Below are 18,617 nucleotides of genomic sequence, written 5' to 3' on the forward strand. Positions count from 1 at the left end.
AATTATGCGGAGGCAAGCCGCTACTAGATCTAGTGTTTTGCTAAGATAGGCTACTGGCCTTTGCCAAGGCCCCAGAGTCTGAGTCAAAACTCCCTTGGCCACCACTGCCTTTTCATCCACATACAAGTGGAAGGGCTTGGTAACATCTGGGATGGCCAGTGCTGGGGCACTCAGTAAGCCTGTTTGTAATTCCCGAAATGCTCCTTCTGCCTCAGCTGTCCACTCTACCATAGTGAGTCCTCCCTTAGTTCGTAGAGAGGTTGGGCAATCTCCGTGAACCGCGGTATCCACAGCCTGCAGTAGCCCACTGTCCCAAGAAACTCCCTCACTTGTCAGTACATGGTGGGGCGGGTGTATCAGGTGATCGATCACCTGTTTCCTGGACTCAGACAGTGAATGCACTCCCTCATGGAGATCAAAGCCTAAATAATTGGCATGGCTCTGACAGAAATGTGCTTTCTTTGCTGACACCTGATACCCCTTTTCCTGCAGAGTCTGTAAGAGAGCTCCAGTCCCCCACAAACATGACTCATAGTCCTCAGCGGCTATTAGCAAGTCATCAACATATTGTAACAGAGTGACTCCCGGGTTGGAGGTTCTGTACTCAAGCAAATCCTCATGTAGGGCCTCGTCAAAGATGGTGGGTGAATTCTTGAACCCTTGGGGAAGTCTTGTCCAGGTGAGCTGGCCTTGGAACCCTTCCTGTGGGTTGGACCACTCAAAAGCAAAAAGAGGCTGGGATTCCCTTGCTAAAGGTATGCAGAAAAATGTATCTTTGAGATTGAAGACAGTATACACAGTTCTTTTGGGGCCCAGGAGGGAGAGTAGGGTATAAGGGTTAGGAACCATCGGGTGGATATCTTCAACCCGTTTATTAACTTCCCGCAAGTCCTGAATGGGTTGGTACTCCCCAGTTTCGGCCTTTTTGATGGGCAGCAAAGTTGTGTTCCATGTGTTAATGTCAGGAGTCGACCACCCCTCAAATGGACAGAGGACACTCACGAAAATGCAAGTCACACATCGAGGTTTATCTCCAGCTAGCTGGGGTCCAAGTATCTGCCCAGCGCAGCGGGTTTCAACAAGGAGCCCGAGCACTCAAAGCCAAGAGTTTATATAGCATTTTCAAAACATCCAACTCACAGTAATTTTCCATTGCTTCAGAGACCATACATACTTTTGGCTTGCGCCACCCTGGTGGTTTAGTAAGATAAGCTCTCTTCAACATCTGGTCCCCATGGCCCAACCGCCTAGCCACCCTGGTGGTTTATGATTAAGTTGTTTTTCAGGTTTTAGCTAGTTTCTCTCATCTCAAGTCTCATACGCACTGTTGGCCAGTTAGGGACGCTCAGTAAAATGGCTTCCCAGCCTTCAAGATGGCCGTTCTTATGCTAACCCACTCTTACATATGGAGACTTGAAAGGAGCTAGGATCCCATCACCTCAGAGGCGGTTAGTGTGTTTTCTGATCCCTTCCTTTGCTTCCTGGGTGAGGGAGTACTGCCAGACGTGAATAGCCATAGCCATCGCTTTTAACTGCACCACCACTGGAGGCCATCCCTTGGCCAAGCCGGGGGCTTCCCTTCTGCCCAGACCTCGGAAAACTCGACCTGTAGGGTTTGGAGAAGCCCCCCCCCACCTTCGTCTCCTCTGGTTTTGAGACTGGCTCATAAAGGAGGTATTCATCTACTGCTACCAGAAGCACCTGCACAGTGGGTTGTCTCAAGGTTACAGTCATGTCTCCTTCTGAGAACTAAATGCCAGCTCATAACTTGTGGAGGAGATCTCTTCCCATCAAGTTATACGGGGCATTAGGGAGGACCAAAAATCAATGTTTGATTACTCCCAAGGCCAAATTTAAAGTCCTTTCTGTTGTCCATTTATGTGTCTCTGTGCCATTTGCTCCTTGTACCCAGACTTCCTCTCCAGATAGTTTTCCCATAGGTTTAAGTAATGATGAAAATTGGGCTCCCGTGTCCACCAAAAGATCAACTGATTTCCCCTCCACCTCAATTTTGACCCAAGGTCCAGGGAGGGGCTCCAAACCATGGCCCCTTCAGTCTTTGGTGGCCAGCACTGCCATCCTCTTTTTGGGGCACTCCTTCGCCCAATGTCCTTTTTCCTTGCAGTAAGCACACTGATTTGAATCTAAGGCTTCCCGCTCCATTTCTTTCCACTGGCCATCCCCTACCTGCCTTTTCCCTTTCCATTGACTTCTTCCCTCCTATCTCCTTCCCGCCTCATGTAATGTCAAAACCTTAATTTTTTTTTTTTTTGGTCTGTATTTCAACTTCTTGTGTGTCCCTGCTGTTAAGCATCTTTTCCGCTATTCCCACCAACTCAGTCAGATTCTTCCCTTCAAATCCTTCAATGTTCTGAAGTTTCCTCCTTATATCTGGGCTGACTGACTGGTAAAAGTAAGATTTACTGCACTCTGATTTTCAGGCGCCTCAGGGTTGATCAGGCTATCCATTTCATAGGCTTCAGTAAGCCTTTCTAGGAAAGCTCCCGGAGACTCATTCGTACTTTGGGTCACCGCACTGATTTTAGATAAATTTATGGGTCTTCTTGCAGCTGCATGGAGGCCTCCCAGTAGAGCTTGGTGGTAGAAACGTAAGCTGTCCTTACCTTCATCAGAGTTTGGATCTCAGATGGGCGGTTCCCTTGGGCAGTAGTCCTCCATTTGCTGGGGATCGAGGTTGCTGCCAAGTCTCTCACTTATCACCTTGTGGATCTCATGCATAATGCAATCCCTCTCTTCCACATTCAAGAGGGCCATAAGGAGCTGCTAAATATCCACCCGGGTGGGCTGGTGGGTAAGAAAGACAGTCTCCAAGAGACCAATTAAATCCTGAGGGTGGAGAGAGAAGGATTTATGTTGGACCTTCTAGTTATAGATGCCAGAAGAGGAGAGAAAGGAATATAGGTTAGGTGGGGGTGCCCTCTCCCATCTGGTGGAGTGACTTCACGGAGAGGCAGCGTTGGCACCGATGGGACCAGTGAGGTAGAGGACAGCATAGGGGGGTAAAGGAAAGGGGAAGAACCAGGGCAGTCTTTCTGCTTGGTGGTCCCATAGGTGGATCCTTGCTGTGTATGAGGTGGACTGGTAAGGGGGCCCAAAAGGCACCCAAAAGGCGGGGCCCATACTCCTTGGTAGCTAGGAGACAGTATGCAGGGGGAAAAAAAAGGTATCTCTCTATCATATTTAAGTTTACCCATGAATCTCTACAATGAGATTTTCTGTGGTTTGAATATATACAATAAGGTTTTTTTTTAAGATTATTTATTTATTTACTTGGAGAGAGAGAGAGAGAGAGAGAGAGAGAGAATGCACAAGCTGGGAGAGGGAGAAGCAAACTCCCTACTGAGCAGAGTCCAATGGGGGGCTCGATCTTGGGATTCTGGGATTGTGACCTGAGCTGAAGTCAGAGACAACCCAATGAGCCACCTATGTGCCCCCACAATAAGGTATTTCTTTAATTGCATCATTGTGTTTTCTAAACAAAACATCTAAACAAAATGGCATCTCTATTATGAATAAATCCTAACTTCACCCTCTCCACCAAATTTTTTAAAAGATATGCCTTACTTAAAACCATTCAGAAAACTTTAATGTTTTCTTGTTTGGGTGGAGGGAAGGCATTAAATCTGATAACATTTCCATAAGTATGAGTGCTTTTGTTTTCCTTAGTTTTGCTCTTTGTCAGCATTTGGTCCATCTGCCTGATCAGTAAGCTGTGAAGGAAGCCAGAAACCTTTCCTTTAGCTTTACTTATGGTTGAAAAATGCAACAATATTTTCTATTTCACAAAAGCTGTCACATCGTTGAACATGCGCAGCCAAACTGCTACGACTTAGCACCTCAATGTGGCAGGTTCCTTATTCATTAAAATGATTTCCCACTGTTTTAAGGAAAAGAGCTTAGACATTAAAGACAAGTGTTCTATTTCTATATGTAGACTATTTGTTTGATTCTTTTTTTTTTTTAAATCCTCTGTCGTTTACAGCCAAGATTCAAGTTCGTGGTTCTGGAGTCCAGACTATTCACTCTCACATTAAGTTGTTTCAAAACATGTGCTCTACATTTGTTTCCTAGAATGCAAATAGCCTGGGCATTTGCTTACTGAAACTCTTAACACCAAGGGGATTTAGTTATGTTAGGCCCGAGTTTTCGTGTCCGAGAGACCAACAAGGAGCCAACACCAATGTTGAGGGATTATTCAGCAAGCTTAAGTTTGGGCCCAAGTATACCCAACACAGTGGAGTAGGAACTTGGACCCTGAACCAGACTACAGACAGAGTTTTTAAAGGCAGAGTAGGGGTGGACTCAGTGGTGGGTGAGGACAAAGGGGGTGTTCAGAAGGGCTATCAGGGTAAAGAACTGTCAGGATATTGGAGGCCTGGCTATTATTAAGCCAAGGCTGTTTTTCCCTCTAATGAGGCACTAACATGAAGACAGTTGGGAGTTTCCTGGTGGAATGTCACATTCCTCCTATCAAGCGTCCTTGTTAGTGATATTTAGCACTGGGACATTTGTAAACCGAGGGAGACTCCTGTCTTGCAGGATTGTGATTTCTACAAGTTAACTCTTTGTTCACACATACTATAGAGGGGAGAAGAGCGGGTGGAGAGGGGGTGCAAGGTGCCAGTTTTTGCTTTGTCAAGATGGCTGTACTTATGTCAGGGCTAGACTTGAGGTGGGTACAGCCTTGTTTTTCTTGGCCTCCACAGTTCGAGGAGGAGGAGGAGGAGGAGGAGGAAGCATTATTTTGCCATCTTTACCCAGATTTTGTAACAAAACCTTTTCCAAACTCCTCCTCCTCCTCCTCCTTCTTCTTCTTCACCTCTTACCATTAGACAGCTTTTCAGGTAGTTTCTAGGCAAACTTTATTAAGAAATTGAATCAGTCAGAATAAGTGTAAAAAAAATTGAGATCAGAAAATATCTTTCAGATGAATCTGTGAATACATCTTCACATCCATTTACATGCATTAATTGATGAAGATGAGGGTTCTGCCTCAGAATAAGAGAAATTCTGACACCAGAGGGCACAGCCACTCATATAGTCAAAAGAGGAGAATGGAAGATTTTCTCTCAGGAACATTGGATCTGGGGGAACATTGAGGGATAAAGCCATAATATTGCTTTGTATTCACATCCCACTTCTACTTTCTAGAGCATTTTCACTCAGTATTGTCAGGCTTGTGTCAGAAATCCAAAGAGAAATGGAAAATGATGATTACTTCATTTTCCTTACAGATTAGTTGCCAAAGTTTCTTTTTTTTTTTTTTTTTTTGAGGTCGTTCAGTGGGACACAAGAGTAAAATAATGTTTACAGTGCCCAAATGTTAGAATCTTAGGGACTATCACCCAGAGTCATATTAAAATGAAAGGTGTTTGGAAAGCACATTGCAATTCTAAAGAAAAGGCCACCCCTTCAACTCTGATCTTAAATGAAATTCTGAGAATGGACTAGAGACTGTCTTTTCCTTGCATTTTGAGATTTTTCATCACGCATGTGTTTTCATTAGAATTCTTGAGTCACCTCTTCTTTGAATTTTTTTGGCCTTGTATAAATTTTTGTCTTCATTTAAATTTGCTTTGAGTTCTTATTTATGTACCTATGTACATTTACATGCATATCCATGGGATATACAAATACACATATCATATGTATCACTTACATGCACAAATACATATAAATGTATTTGTAAGAAATGGTTCCATGACCACTTCTCACTAGTGAATGAAACATTATTTCAGAGATTGTCTCTGTAACCTGTGAGTACTTTCAGATAGTGCTTTATTCACTCAATGTAAATACATTCAATGAATTATTTTATTTGATCATGTATAATGAAAACTAGATAAAACTCCCTAGTATCTACCCAGCAAACTGTGAATTAATGGTGCTTTTCTTTTTTCCCTTTTTTTTTTCTTAAAGATTGTATTTATTTATTTGACAGAGAGAGAGAGAGATCACAAGTAGGCAGAGAGGCATGCAGAGGGGGAAGGGGAAGCAGGCTCCCCACCCAGCAGAGAGCTGGATGCTGGGCTCAATCCCAGGACCCTGAGATCATGACCTGAGCCCAAGCCAGAGGCTTAACACACTGAGCCACCCAAGTGCCCCTAATGGTGCTTTTTTTGAAGATGACAAGGAGAATATTCATTGTAATTTAAGCATGGATACATAAAAATCAACAGGACTCTAGGAAACAGTTGCATTAGAAACAAATTTTTATAAAGGACTGGGTAAAAGGGAGATAATTTCCTTGTGAAAGATTTTACCATTAATCTAAATTAAATGAGAATACTAGAATCAGTCTCATCCTGGATATATTCTCATCTCTCTTTTTTTATGATCTAATGAAATACTTATCTTCAGTAATTCTCTAGCCATTGAGCACACACATAAACTAGCTCTCCTCCCTCTCCTTTTTTCACACACACTTTGGGTACTGAGTTTATTATTGAAATACACATTACAGACACTTTTTCCAGCTTTATTGAGATTTAATTGACATATAATATAAGAATGCACCCCCAAGCAGGAAGCTACAGTCTTTGTGAAACCCAACATTGGGAAAAAAGTCCTATCAGGTCTGCCATATTCTCCTCATTTGAAGAGCCTCACTCTGTTCAACCTACATTCCAGAAGAGAGAACGACACAAGTGTGCAAAAACCAGGAGTCTTCCTCAACTATGTAAATAACAAGAACTCCATGATAGGCAACCTCTAAACCTCTAAAAGAGCCTCAATGACTGCTACCTCCTGGTGCTGTATTTCAGTAAATAAACTCAGAACCCAAAGTGAGTTTGAAAAAAGGAGAGGGAGAACAACAGTGTTATGTGTGTACAGTGTGATGATTTCATATATATTGTGAAATTATTACAGTAAGATTAGTTAACACATCCATCACCCCCTGCACTTGTGATTGTGTGTGTGTGCGTATGGGTGCGTGTGTGTTAAGAACTTTGAAGATTTGCTCTCCTGGCAACTTTCAAATGTATGATACAATATGGTTAACTAGAGTCACTGTGTAATACATTAGATCCCCAGACCTTTTCAAAATCTTATAAATTGAAATGTATAGCTTTTGACCACCTTAACCCATTTCCCCCATCCCACTCCACCCCCACCCCTGGCAATCAGCAATCAACAAACTGTTCTCTTTTCTATAAAATCTGTTGTTTCACATTCCACATATAAGTGAAATTATACAGGATTTGTTTTTCTCTCTGACTTAGGTCACCTCGTATAATGCCCTCAAGGTTTATGCATGTTGTTTTAAGTGGTAGAATGTTTTTCTTTTTGGTGGTTGAATATATATTTTAATATAATATATAATATATAAATATATAATATGTAAATATATAAATTTTATATATATTTTGTTTTATTTTTATATAAAATTTTATATAAAATTTTTAATATAAAATTTTAATGTTTTCAATTTTTTATATTTTTTATTATTTTATATATTTTATATTATGTATTTATATTATTTATATTTTATATATATTCATATTTATTTTTATCTATATATAAATATCAATATTTATATATTTTATATTATTTATTTATATTATTTATATTTATATATTATTTTATATAAAAATTTTATATATATTTTATTTTCATAAATATATATAAATATATATATAAGTAAAAATATATAAAATATATAATATATATTTTGATATAATTCACTAACTAGTTAATGACTTTACTGATTGTATCATGCCTGAGTCTCTCGTCAGGCTTACTAGTTAGGAGGGACTAGAAGCAGGGCTACCGATTTGCTTTCCTGCCCTGCTGGGGCTGGTTAGATTAGCTGGCTGGGGATCCAAGCTGGACTGCCAGCTGAACTTCCTGCCAGATAGGGCCACGATCTGCAGAGCCACTCCCTGGGATCTCCGCTCAGGCATGCTGCAAGGAAGAAGGCAATCCACCCAGACCTGAGTGCTGGCTGTGGTAAGCCCCATCTCCTTCTCCCTATCTCGCGTCTGAGTGTCTCCAGGAGGCAAGATCTAAGAGGTCCTCTTGCGAAGCATCCCAGAATGCCAGGGGAGCTTGTTGTTCACCTAGATTCTCTCCTACTGGAGAAACTGTAGGCCCAGGGGGATCTTGATGTGGCTCTGTGCTGGCCTGGGGGAGGGAAAACACCATCGGAGTGTAGCAGCTCCCCTTCCCCACCTAGTGCTCTCTTCTTGGTCTCTGTTGTCAGCCTTACCCTTGGATATGAGGATTTTCTCAATGAGGTTCTGTCTATGAATTGTCTAGGGTCTTCTTGTGAGGGGGACTGAAGTTAGGAAATACAGATGATGCCATCTTGATGGTGTCATCATCTTTATTTATTTATTTATTTATTTTTGAGCTTCATTCCTTTATTTTAGAGGTGGTGGAAGGGGCAGAGGGAGAGGGAGAGAGTCCCGAGCAGACCCTGCACTGAGCACAAAGCCCCACTCAGGGCTCATCCCACAACCCCAATATCACGACCCTAGCCAAAACCAAGAGTCAGAATCTCAACTGACTATGCCACTCAGGTGCCCCTTCACTCTCTTGCTATAATCTATTGGTCTGTGTCTTGCCTGGATGCCCATCTAGATTTGACCCTCTCTGTGTTTCTTGTGTGCACAAAATTATCAAAAGTAAATAGACAATCTGAGGGTTTTGAAAGGGCGGGGAGTGGGAGGTTGGGGGAACCAGGTGGTGGGTATTGGAGAGGGCACAGATTGCATGCAGACTGGGTGTGGTGCAAAAACAATGAATACTGTTACACTGAAAATAAATTTTAAAAAATTAAAAAAATAAAAATAAAAATTTTAGATTAAAAAAAAAGTAAATAGAAGCCAGATGACTCTTCCCTCCTCTCTCAGAGAGGGAAGGCAAGCTGAGCTCTAGCACCACAAAAGGATAAATCACATCTTCTCTAAACACTTGGACTCAAGCCAACGTACTCAAGCCCCACCCCAGAGCCTATGAGAAGGCGGGCAGTTGGAAAAACCAGAAGTCAGGCAGGCCAGGAAGGAAAGCAGGATGAAGACCACTTTCAGGGGAATAGGAAGTTGGTAATGAGACACACCGTAGAGCATTTTTCTTTTACCACAGACACATACCTCACCTTCTGACATCAGCCACATGATTTCATTCCTCTTAACACTTCTGAACATACCACACATATAGAGTGCAGATGGGGAATAGAGCATACTTCTTATGAGTCTACGCTATTTTGAATAATCAGCAAGTTACCTTATATTTTTTTAAGATTCTATTTATTTATTTGTGAGAGAAAGAGAGAGTACTAGAGAGAGAGACTAAGCACGAGTGGGGGGTAGAGGGAGAGAGAGAAGCTGAATCTCCACTCAGCAGGGAGCCTGATGCAAGGCTTGATCCCAGGATCCCAGGATCATGACCTGAGCTGAAGGCAGACGTTTAACTGACTGAGTCACCCAGGTGTCCCTATATTTATTACTTTTAAGGTGAATTTAGCATTGAAATTCTGGACAGATTAAGAAAAACAGCTTTGATAATTTCATGGTTTTGGATATTAACTTGAATTATTTGAATACATAATAGGTATGCAATAAGTGTATTACTTCCTTAGTTTAAATACAGCAGTTAAAATCATATATCTAGATATCTATTAACAGTAAATAGCCAATATAAAATAGTTTATAAAGTAGGAGGTTTTCTAAGCTTCCAAAGCAAGCATTATAAATCTATTGCATTAAATAATCTCCATTATTTTTATCAGAAGAAATTTAAGATAATATTTGTAAGATGGATGCTTTCTACATTTGGTTTTATTAGAAATTCTGGCTCAGAGAGCTGGGTGTCATAGACCACCATACAGCTCAGTTAAATGTTTAAGAAATAAAGCCTCAATCTAGTCACTCTGAACCTAGCAATGCTCAGATTCTTCACGGAACAATTTTATTGTTTCATCATGGAACAATTTTACTACCTGGTACATAATATGTTTTTCCTCAAGATTCTAAACATGTTGGTCTTTGCCCGATCAGATTTCTGACATGAATCTAGCCAAAATTTTATGGCTAACACATATTTCTAAGCCAGCATCTAATTAGTATTATGTAAGCTATGGTACAACCAAACTCAAACTAGAGTATTTTAAACTAAAATACATATCTTCCCAAAGTCTTATCTGTTAGGAAAACCAATGTGTACTTTTAGTTGAATCATTCTTTACACCAGATGTATATTTATTTCAAAGTCAATGTATTTTTATTTGTTATGTTCTCACCACAGGATATTATTGAAATGATACTCCATTACTAACTTTGTGGGCACAAGAGAATTCCAGAAGAAAATAGAATCTTTCAAAATTAAAGGTCAGAATTGACCAGGATCAGCACTTTACAAAAGTAGAATTACACGCACCACACAAGAAAAACAATTACCCACACTTCCCATTTTCTTCCCTAATAAAATAGATAAACAATGAATTTATTTATCACTAAGCAAATGGGAAGAGACAAAATAGCTCCTTATGCTTCTCAGGAAAGCCATAGATTCTGTAACCTTGTCATTCTCTCTCTCTCTCACTCTCTCTTTGTTAAGGAGATAGATTTTTTTTTAAAGATTTTATTTATATGAGAGTGAGCATGAGAGAGAGCATGAGTGGGGGTGGGGGGCGGGGCAGGCAGAGGGAGAGGGGGAAGCAGGCCTCCGGCTGAGCAGGGAGCCCAATACTGGGCTGGATCCCAGGATCTTGGGATCATGACCTGAGCCAAAGGCAGACCCTTAACAGACTGAGCCACCCAGGCAACACTCTCTTTCCCTCTTTTTAACCACCAGTTCTTATCATTTGAGTAGTTCTCCAAAGGCTAGAAAAGTGGAAAAGATGAGGCATTTTCATAGTTTGTATTTTTATTTCTTAAGACAGTCGGTATACTTGTCTCACTGTGGAGCAACTAAAGTAAAACCAAGAGAAATAATGATGGCTGGCAGTTACTGAGGATCTATTATATGCCAGACACTATCCTAGACTCTTTACATCTGCTTTATTTGACTCACCCCACAACCTTACAAGACAAAGGGCAGCTTCTATTTTTATGGAAAATCAAACTGAGTGTCTGAAGTTAAGGAAATGTTGGAGGAGGACAGTTAACTGGGGCCACCTGTCTGACCTCAAAGACCATACTTCCTCTTTACTTGGTAATCTTGATTGTAATCTCTGCACTTCCCTTTAAAATATGGAACACTAGGGATAGCTTTGTACCATGCCACAATTTTGGGTCCAGGGTATTTTCATATCCTCTTAAGACATTGAAACAACAATAACCAAAATAATTCCTATTTCCTGTTCCTGCTTTCAGAGTATTCCAAGCTTCTGTTCTTCACAGTCCCAAAGCCTCATCCCCTCATTAATACAGGACTGGCATTATCACATTCTCTTGAATTCAAGATTCTTGCCAATCATTCTCATACCTGGCACTCACTCCTGAGAACGTTTTCCTTGATCCTTCATTTCTGGGGTAGACATCTACACTTTTTTACTATCTTCTTAGTTAAGACTCTCTTCTTAGTTAAGAATCTGAATTTCAACACAGTTAGCAGTCTTGTGGGTCTTTCCCAACAAGTTCAGGGGCAGAATGAGTCCCCTGAGGGGCTGTTTTGAGTAACTATTTTTCTCAATTCCCAAAAGGAGCAGGTATGGCTAATATCACTCTAGGTGCAAGAGAAAGGAGATAATTTATTACATTCAATGGATGTTTTAGGACATTAGTATCTAATGCCCCTCAGAAACCTATTGACAAGGCTGGTAGACTGTCTTCTATTTAGTCTGTGTCCACTCTGCATACTCTCCTAGGATCACAGCATTTTCACAATGGTCAAGAAAATATTTCAAAATACCTCTGGGTTTTGTTTCCCTTTTATTCCTGTACCTTTTTACTTCACTCAGTTAGGTACTCTGTACTAATAGCCTTGGCACAGTCTTGTGACAAGATGTAAAAGAGAAGACATTTATGAGTCCCAGAGCTGGAGAGGATTCCACAGTATAGATAACATGTCTTGGCAAGGCAGGTGAGGGATGAGGACCAGGGCAATAAAGCTTTTGCTACCCCTTCCCCAGAAAAGGAAGTGCCCCTGTTGGGTTCTGAGCAGAAAGGAGGACAAATACTGATTCTGAAAGCAGAGGAGTTTCCCAGCCCAGGTTCTGGACCCTGAATCTGTGTGTGAGCAAGAACTAAGAGAGAAAATTTGGCTTGCAAAGGCAGGGCTATTAGAAGATTTGCAAAATACCTGGCACCCCAAATGTTATCTGGAAATAGGAGAGACCCACTCTGGGCCAGTGGAATGGATATCCCATTGGCTATGTCTCTGGACCCCCAACCAGTGACAGTCTACCCTGTTCCCAGCAAACCCCAAACCTTAACACTGTGTAAGATGCCAGAACTCACATAAAACTTTGTGGGGGCAAGGATGTGAAACTCCAGGAAAAGAGAGGATTAATTTCCCTATTGATGGAACACAATGAGGACTGAAAGTAAAAATTAAAGCAAACAAAAGTAATGCCTGAGTTTTGTGCCCACGTCATACCCATGGTGGTCTTCAAAGCAATACCAGAATGTTAAAAGGGCAGATCTATTTCATTTGTTTTCTCTTATATGATTAAATTTCAACTTAGATGAGTAGTTTGCCACAGAAGTAGGGAGCAGGCCTGGGACCTGAGTCTTCCTGGTTCAATTTATATCCTACTTACATTTTGAAAACTGTTTCACTGTTATAAAGTTAACCTGGGCTCACCATGAAAAGAGTCAGACAATGTGAAAAAAATATGGAGATCTTAGTGAAAATCATCTAGAAATGACACCTTATTTACTATCCTTAAAGGCCTATCTCTGTGGGGCGGAGTCAAGATGTCGGAGAAGTAGCAGGCTGAGACTACTTCAGGTAGCAGGAGATCAGCTAGAGAGCTTATCTAAAGATTAAAAACACCTACAAATCCAACAGGAGATCGAAGAGAAGAAGAACAGCAATTCTAGAAACAGAAAATCAACCACTTTCTGAAAGGTAGGACTGGCTGAGAAGTGAATCCAAAGCGACGGGAAGATAGACCGCGGGGGAAGGGGCTGACTCCCAGCAAGTGGCAGAGCAACAGAACACAAAATCAGGACTTTTAAAAGTCTGTTCCACTGAGGGACATCGCTCCAGTGGCTAAACCGGGGTGAAGCCCACACGGGGTCAGCGTGGCCTCAGGTCCTGCAGGGTCAGAGAAGGATTGGGGGTGTCTGAGTGTCACAGAACTTGCAGGTATTAGAACGGGAAAGCCGGCTACAGAGACAGAGCCGAGGAGTGAGCTCTCAGGTCGGGGTTACCTTGAACCGGTCACAGGCTGGGTGAACTCGGAGCGCAGCTGGGGGCCAGGGAGACGGGAGTAATTGGGCGCTGTTCTCTGAGGGCACACTGAGGAGTTGGGCCCCGAGCTCTCGGCTCCTCCAGGCTGTTGACTGGGAGGCTGCCATTTTCATTCCCATCCTCTGAACCTCTACGGAAAGCGATCAGGGAACAAAAGCTCCTGAAAGCAAACCCCACCTGATTACTCAGCCGGGGCCCTGGTAAGGGCAGCCCAATTCCGCCTGGGGCAAAGACACTTGAGAATCACTACAACAGGCCCCTCCCCCAGAAGATCAACAAGAAATCCAGCCAGGACCAAGTTTACCTACCAAGGAGTGCAGGTTCAATACCAAGGAGAGCAGCAGAATTCCAGAGGAGGAGAAAGCAAAGCACGGAACTTATGGCTTTCTCCCCATGATTCTTTAGTCTTGCAATTAATTTAATTTTTTTTTCAATTTTTTTTCTTCTACTGCTAAATTTTTTTAACTTTTACCCTTTTCTTTTTTAACGTTTTTTAACTAGTTTACCCAATATATATTTTTTTCTTTTTTATGTTTTTTCTTTATTCGATTTCTTTTTTTTCTGAACCTCTTTTTATCCCCTTTCTCCCCCCCACGATTTGGGATCTCTTATGATTTGGTTAAAGCGTATTTTCCTGGGGTCTTTGCCACCCTTTTAGTATTTTACTTGCTCCTTCATATACTCTTATCTGGACAAAATGACAAGCCGGAAAATTTCACCACAAAAAAAGGAACAAGAGGCAGTACCAAAGGCTAGGGACCTAATCAATACAGACATTGATAATATGTCAGATCTAGAGTTCAGAATGGTGATTCTCAGGGTTCTAGCCGGGCTTGAAAAAGGCATGGAAGATATTAGAGAAACCCTCTCGGAAAATATAAAAGCCCTTTCTGGAGAAATAAAAGAACTAAAATTTAACCAAGTTGAAATAAAAAAAGGCTATTAATGAGGTGCAATAAAAAATGGAGGCTCTCACCAGTACGATAAATGAGGCAGAAGAAAGAATTAGCGATATAGAAGACCAAATGACAGAGAATAAAGAAGCTGAGCAAAAGAGGGACAAACAGCTACTGGACCATGAGAGGAGAATTCGAGAGATAAGGGACACCATAAGACGAAACAACATTAAAATAATTGGGATTCCTGAAGAAGAAGAAAGAGAGAGGGGAGCAGAAGGTATATTGGAGAGAATTATGGAGAGAATTTCCCTAATATGGCAAATGGAACAAGCATCAAAATCCAGAAGGTGCAGAGAACCCTCCTCAAAATCAACAAGCATATATCCACACCCCGTCACCTAATAGTAAAATTTACAAGACTTAGTGACAAAGAGAAAATCCTGAAAGCAGCCCAGGGAAAAAAAAATCTGTAACATACAATGGTAAAAATATTAGATTGGCAGCAGATTTATCCACAGAGACCTGGCAGGCCAGAAAGAGCTGGCATGATATATTCAGAGCACTAGATGAGAAAAACATGCTGCCAAGAATACTCTATCCAGCTAGGCTATCATTGAAAATAGAAGGAGAGATCAAAAGCTTCCAAGACAAACAAAAACTGAAAGAATTTGCAAACACCAAACCAGCTCTACAGGAAATATTGAAAGGGGTCCACTAAGCAAAGAGAGAGCCTAAAAGTAGTAGATCAGAAAGGAACAGAGACAATATACAGTAACAGTCACCTTACAGGCAATACAATGGCACTAAATTCATATCTGTCAATAGTTACCCTGAATGTGAACGGGCTAAATGCCCCAATCAAAAGACACAGGGTATCAGAATGGGTTAAAAAAAAAAACCCCGTCTATATGTTGCCTACAAGAAACTCATTTTTGACCCGAAGACACCTCCAGATTTAAAGTGAGGGGGTGGAAAACAATTTATCATGCTAATGTACATCAGAAGAAAGCTGGGGTGGCAATCCTTATATGAGATCAATTAGATTTTAAGCCAAAGACTATAATAAGAGATGAGGAAGGACACTATATCATACTCAAAGGATCTGTCCAACAAGAAGATCTAACAATTTTAAATATCTATGCCCCTAATGTGGGAGCAGCCAACTATATAAACCAATTAATGACAAAATCAAAGAAACACATCAACAATAATACAATAATAGTAGGGGACTTTAACACTCCCCTCACTGAAATGGACAGATCATCCAAGCAAAATATCAACAAGGAAATTAAGGCCTTAAATGACACACTGGACCAGATGGACATCACAGATATATTCAGAACATTTCATCCCAAAGCAACAGAATACACATTCTTCTCTAGTGCACATGGAACATTCTCCAGAATAGATCACATCTTCAGTCCTAAATCAGGTCCAACCGGTATCAAAAGATTGGGATCATTCCCTGCATATTTTCAGACCACAACGCTCTGAAGCTAGAACTCAATCACAAGAGGAAATTTGGAAAGAACCCAAATACATGGAGACTAAACAGCATCCTTCTAAAGAATGAATGGGTCAACCAGGAAATTAAAGAAGAATTGAAAAAATTCATGGAAACAAATGATAATGAAAACACAACGGTTCAAAATCTGTGGGACACAACAAAGGCAGTCCTGAGAGGAAAATATATAGCGGTACAAGCCTTTCTCAAGAAACATGAAAGGTCTCAATACACAACCTAACGCTACACCTAAAGGAGCTGGAGAAAGAACAAGAAAGAAACCCTAAACCCAGCAGGAGAAGAGGAATCATAAAGAAAAGAGCAGAAATCAATGAAATAGAAACCAAAAACACAATAGAACAAATCAACGAAACTAGGAGCTTGTTCTTTGATAGAATTAATAAGATTGAAAAACCCCTGGCCAGACTTATTAAAAAGAAAAGAGACCACATCTTCCTTATCCATTCGTCCGTTGAAGGGCATCTTGGTTCTTTCCACAGTTTGGCAACCGTGGCCATTGTTGCTATGAATAAATAAGGAAGAAGTGGTCCATATACACTATGGAGTATTATGCCTCCATCAGAAAGGATGAATACCCAACTTTAGTAGTAACATGGATGGGACTGGAAGAGATTATGCTGAGTGAAATAAGTCAAGCAGAGAAAGTCAATTATCATATGGTCTCACTTATTTGTGGAGCATAACAAATAGCATGGAGGACAAGGGGAGTTAGAGAGGAGAAGGGAGTTGAGGGAAATTGGAAGGGGAGGTGAACCATGAGACACTATGGACTCTGAAAAACAATCTGAGGGTTTCGAAGGGGCGGGGGTTGGGAGGTTGGGGGAACCAGGTGGTGGGTATTGGAGAGTGCACGGATTGCATGGAGCACTGGGTGTGGTACAAAAACAATGAATACCGTTACGCTGAAAATAAATTTAAAAATTTAAAAAAAAAAGAAAAGAGAAAGGACCCAAGTAAAATCATGAATGAAAGAGGAGAGATCACAACTAACACCAAAGAAATACAGACAATTATAAGAACATACTATGAGCATCTGTATGCCAACAAATTTGACAATCCGGAAGAAATGGATGCATTCTTAGAGACATATAAACTACCACAACTGAACCAGGAAGAAATAGAAAACCTGAACAGACCCATAACCAGTAAGGAGATTGAAACAGTCATCAAAAATCTCCAAACAATCAAAAGCCCAGGGCCAGATGGCTTACCAGGGAATTCTACCAAATATTTAAGGAACTAATTCCTATTCTCCTGAAACTGTTCCAAAAAATAGAAATGGAAGGAAAACTTCCAAACTCGTTTTATGAGGCAGCATCACCTTGATCCCAAAACCAGACAAGGATCCCATCAAAAAGAGAATTACAGACCAATATCCTTGATGAACACAGATGCGAAAATTCTCACCAAAATACTAGCCAATAGGATTCAACAGTACATTAAAAGGATTATTCACCATGACCAACTGGGATTTACTCCAGGGCTGCAAGGTTGGTTCAACATCTGCAAATCAATCAATGTGATACAACACATTAATAAAAGAAAGAACAAGAACCATATGATACTCTCAGTAGATGCTGAAAAAGCATTTGACAAAGTACAGCATCCATTCCTGATCAAAACTCTTCAAAGTGTAGGGATAGACGGCACATACCTCAATATTATCAAAGCCATCTATGAAAAACCCACTGCAAATATCATTCTCAATGGAGAAAAACTGAAAGCTTTTCTGCTAAGGTCAGGAAAACGGCAGGGATGTCCGTTATCACCAGTGCTATTCAACATATTACTAGAAGTCCGAGCCGCAGCAATCAGACAACAAAAGGATATTAAAGGCATCCAAATCGGCAAAGAAGAAGCCAAACTATCACTCTTCGCAGATGGTATGATACTATATGTGGAAAACCCAAAAGACTCCACTCCAAAAGTGCTAGAACTTGTACAGGACTACAGTAAAGTGTCAGGATATGAAATCAGTGCACAGAAATCAGTTGCATTTCCCTACACCAACAACAAGACAGAAGAAAGAGAAGTTAAGGAGTCAATTCCATTTACAATTGCACCCAAAACTATAAGATACCTAGGAATAAACCTAACCAAAGAGGCTAAGAATCTATACTCAGAAAACTATAAAGTACTCATGAAAGAAATTGGGGAAGACACAAAGAAATGGAAAAATGTTCCATGCTCCTGGATTGGAAGAATAAATATTGTGAAAATGTCTATGCTACCTAAAGCAATCTACACATTTAATGCAATTCCTATCAAAATACCATCCATTTTGTTCAAAGAAATGGAACAAATAATCCTAAAATTTATATGGAACCAGAAAAGACCTCGAATAGCCAAAGGAATATTGAAAAAGAAACCTAAAGTTGGTGGCATCACAATTCCAGACTTCAAGCTCTATTACAAAGCTGTCATCATCAAGACAGCATGGTACTGGCACAAAAACAGACACATAGACCAATGGAACAGAATAGAGAGCCCAGAAGTAGACCCTTAACGCTATGGTCAATGAATCTTCGGCAAAGCAGGAAAGAATGTCCGATGGAAAAAAGACAGCCTCTTCAATAAATGGTGTTGGGAAAATTGGACAGCCACATGCAGAAAAATGAAATTGGACCATTTCCTTACACCACCTATGAAAATGAACTCAAAATGGATGAAGGACCTCAATGTGAGAAAGGAATCCATCAAAATCCTTGAGGAGAACACAGACAGCAAGCTCTTCGACCTCAGCTCCAGCAGCATCTTCCTAGGAACATCACCAAAGGCAAGGGAAGCAAGGGCAAAAATGAACTATTGGG

The sequence above is a fragment of the Lutra lutra genome, chromosome 9 (assembly GCF_902655055.1).
Source record: "Lutra lutra chromosome 9, mLutLut1.2, whole genome shotgun sequence".
NCBI lineage: Eukaryota > Metazoa > Chordata > Mammalia > Carnivora > Mustelidae > Lutra > Lutra lutra.